We start from the raw sequence: 4560 nt of genomic DNA, 5'->3' as shown, positions 1-4560 counted from the left end.
TAATATGATCACAGAGGTCATTAATGTAGAGTATGAAGAGAGTTGATCCTAGAACACTGCCTTAGGGGACACCACTATTGACAGGTACAGAATTTGATAGGATGCTCCCAATTTTGACTATTTGTTGTCTGTTTGACAGGAATGCTTCTATCCAGTTATGCAGTTGTCCAGAGACACCGTAAGATTTTAGTTTTAGGAATAGTTTGTCATGTACTTTGTCTTCTATACTACCAAGCTGCTGAAGCATTGCTTCAACCATCTTATTTCTGTGTAAACTAAGTCATTCCAATTCAGCTTCTGCTTCTTGAAGAAACACTTTGAATATTCATTGTTTCAGTTCATTACTGTGAGAAAAGCTCACACTTACAACACATGATCATATTTTAAAACTTTATAAAAGAAATCTTGAAGATGAATAATGTATTGGTGTTCAGTTATTTCTTTTATAAGGTACTCAGGAAAACAACTAATTTTTTGCTATTCATGATGATGCCCATCAGTGCAAATTAGATCACGTTTCAATGTTTTTTTTAAGTTATGCCATGATTTCATTACAAATTTCTTTTCCATTTGTACAGCTATCTGTGGAGCACATCCCAGTAATTTCAAAATGTGTACTGATTCCTCTTACAAAAATTAGTAATTATGCTCCTTTAAATTAGTCCTTTCATCAAATATTATTGAATAAAAGAGAAATTCTTTAGATTTCTCAACTAATTGATCAACTAACTTATATTCTAATTCAGTTTTCCTCCTCTTGTGTTCACTTATAATATCTATGAGCTTATAATTAAAAATCATTCAAAATTGGGTTTTAATTTATTTAAGAAAAAGAATAGTTTTATTAAGCTCATGAAGGCACAATCAGTAGTATCATAAATGTTAACAAACAGGAAAACGAATAAGCAGGCATTATTTTAGAAAATATGATTGACAATGAATTTTTAACTGCACTTCAATACCACTACCAAGTTTTATGGAGCACATACTTGCAAAACAGTTGGAAGAAATTAGAATTCCCAACTGCAACAATTATAAATGATATCTAAATTGGCAGAAACTTGCAAGTATGAAAGTTCTATTCTCTGCTTTCAATCTCCTTTACATCTCAAGAAACTAGGAAAGGCCTCTTCTGTCCTACCCACAATCTAGCTGCAAGCTACCGATATTGTGTCTTATCTTACTATTTTCTTGGCAGCATCTCCTCGCCTACTCTCCCAAGTTCTTTCTTACATAACATTACATTCATGTATTTTACAGTAGTCATGTTGAGAACCATGCTTTTGTATGGTTTTTTTCCCCCTCCAAAAAGGTATACAATTAATATTTGTTGAGTTTTCAAAAATTTCTGACAGTTTGCACAAGGCTGTTTGGCAGGCTGAAGGAAGTCTGTGGACCATGTTATATGTATGTTCACTGTAGAGAATAAAACATATTGAAGCAGATACTACATCTCTAACTGTTACCTGGAAAATCCAGTTTTCCTGAAAATGTCAAATAAAAAATCAGAAGATAATGGAAGTGGGTAGAAGACACAGCCAGACAGAATATGTATGCAGATCTTTGAACCCAATATTTGGGCAACCCATTTGGCTGTAGTAAGCTTGGGGCAAAGCTTAAGCTTAAAATTCTTTAACTGTAAAACATTGAATAAAACACTAGAAATAGGCTGTTGATTGCTCAACATCCTAAAAGCTGAAGTTCAACTATGTTGGAAGAAAAATCCAGTCCAATTCCAATCCGGGAGAAAGACACTAAAAATAAAATGGAGGCAGGCCACATGAAAAGAAGGTTTATTTGAATGCCAGAAACTTCAGTGATAGGAGCATGTTTCTGGGGTGCTTGACCTTATTACTGGTGAATGGGTGGATTTTTATAGAGTTCTGAGGTTTGATGATTGAGATGCTCCAGTGGGTTGTGCAATGTAGTGAGTTTTGTGTCTTTTTCTATTTTAATGGTAGTGGGTAAATCCTATTATGTTCTACAGGAATTAGGATTTATACTTAGAATGTAGATTTTTAGGAGTCTTTGTTTTTCTATTTTTTAAATCCCATCAGCTCCAGCCTTCTGTGGGAGTTTGTGGCTGAAGGAGTATTGTTTATGAATAGATTGACCCAGTCTTTCTGAATGGATACAAAATCTCCATTCCAAAAGACCAGCTTCTTCTGCTTAACCCTGTTTTCCTATGACAGAAAGACTGGGGCTGCTTTCTGCCTTTAAGAACATGTTTCTCCATTTCTCCTTTGGGAAAATATAATATTCTGCCTCTGTTAATATTTCTCAAAATATTTCATTCTCTAGGAGGCAGGGGCTTCACACAACTACAAACAAATTCTTTTGGTTGGGTCAATTGGAATGTGAAAAGCTAATTTGTGGAGAAGAATATTTTGTGCCTTAGAAATGTGCTGCGCATCTCTAAGAGACTGCTTCTTTGGTTATGCATGACGTGCAAATGCCAGCCAAGCTCCCCTAATACAGGGAGATTAGCCCCATTGGATTCAGTAATTATGGCTATTTATAGCTATTCTTATATCTTTTATGTTTTTGATGCCATCTGTAGATTTTTTTCCTTTTTTTATAATGATTTTTATTTTTATTCAAAAAAAGTGAAAATGAAAAAGTCCCAAAAAGGAAGAAAACTCACAGGAATAAACAAACAAAAACATTAAAACATTAAAAAAATGCAGTGAGAATTTTTTTTCTCAATTTAGAATTGTTTTCCTGATGCAAAGAGCAAATAGTAAAGTTGGATATTTTTCTTGCAAGATGCCCAAGTGGGAGTAGAGAAGCTCTCCTGCTGGTTGACAATGAGATAGCAAGTTTGTTTAAACTAAACTGGAAAAGAGCTATGACCAACCATAGGCCTTCTTGTTCTAAAAGCATACTCAGAAAGGCCCTAACTTAATAGGGCTAATCATGTCTTTTCTTCTCTTGAGGAACATCACCTCTATAGTATTTATTTATTTTATTTATTTATTTTTATTTATTTTATTTTGTCAAGTGATTATAAGATAACAGATATAAGTATAAGCATGGTTATGAATACATGAAATGGATGCATATAAGAAAAAAAGAAACAATAGGACAGGGATGGTAGGCCCATTGGTACACTTATGCACCCCCTCATAGACCTTTTAGGAATGGGGTGAGTAGACAGTCTAAGGTCAAAATGCTATCTCAAAGTGAAATATGGAAGATATTTATGAAACTTTGGCAGTGTAAAGTCTTCTTCACTAGATGCAAGGATGTTATTGCTGATTGACAAGAAGCTAATATGTCTTTGAATATAGATAAAACAGTGTCTAATCAGAATGAAATGAAAAAAATAAAAATTACAGCAATTTACTTTTGAAGTTCAGATAAGTAAAAATAACAACTGAAAACAAAAATTTGTTTGTGTTGTTAAATAAATAATTATCTATATCTACCAATGGCAGTCTTTTTTTCAGACCCAGACAAATGGAACATGACTTAGTTTTTATTTGCTCAAATTCAGGTATTTCATATCATAAACAGTTTCATTTTCTTTTCTTTTTTACAGCAGTTAGCATTAAGAAACACAAGGAAGCTCTGGTGTATTGTTAAGGGGTGGGTAAGCAGCAAGTTCCTTGGACTAGAAATAAACCATAGCTGACATATTGATGATTTGGTCGATAAACACTTGCTCTTGGGAAGGATCCCATCTCAAAGAAAAAGCCTATTTGCCTCTGATTTATATTCACACTGCAATAAATGAATGCTGGTACCATCCTGACTGCGGCTTATAAAGATGTTTTCATCAACACTACAAAACTAGTTTCTTTCTCTGTACTGGTGTTTGGGTACATTTGTACTTCTTTAGAAGTTACCTGTTCAATATACTTACAGACATTAAGTAGACATTAAAATGAGACATACTAAGATGCTTTCATTGCTAGGGTAGACATTTTTATCCGCTCTTTGCCTATGGTCTGTATGTTCATTTTTATGATATTTAGATTTATTTATTTATTTATTTATTTATTTATTTATTTATTTATTTATTTATTTATTCAATTGCTTACAAGATAATAGGTATAAGTAAAAACATAGTTATGAATGCATGGATACATATAAGAAAAATAAAAAATAAAAGAAACAATAGGACAGGGATGGTAGGCATGTTGGTGCGCTTATGCACGCCCCCTACAGACCTCTTAGGAAAGGGGTGAAGTCAATAGTAGACAATCTAAGGTTAAAGTTTTTGGGGTTTGGGGAAGAAACCACAGAGTCAGGTAGAGTATTCCAGAAATTGACCACTCTGTTGCTGAAGTCATATTTCCTGCAATCAAGTTTGGGGCGATTAACCTTGAGTTTGTATCTATTGTTTGCTCTTGTATTGTTATGGTTGAAACTGAAGTACTCATTGACAGGTAGGACATTGCAATGTATGATTTTATATGCTATACTTAGATTGGACCGAAGGTGGAGTAATTCTGGGTTTTCTAGGTCTAGAATTTCAAGTCTGGTGGCATAAGGAATTCTGCAATGAGTAGAGGAGTGGAGAACTCTTCTTGTGAAATATTTCTGGACTTTCTCAAC

This window comes from Pseudonaja textilis, chromosome 7 (assembly GCF_049901715.1).
Source record: "Pseudonaja textilis isolate UNSWEBS1 chromosome 7, rPseTex1.2, whole genome shotgun sequence".
Classification (NCBI taxonomy): Eukaryota; Metazoa; Chordata; class Lepidosauria; order Squamata; family Elapidae; genus Pseudonaja; species Pseudonaja textilis.
Note: the sequence above shows the minus strand (reverse complement) of the source record.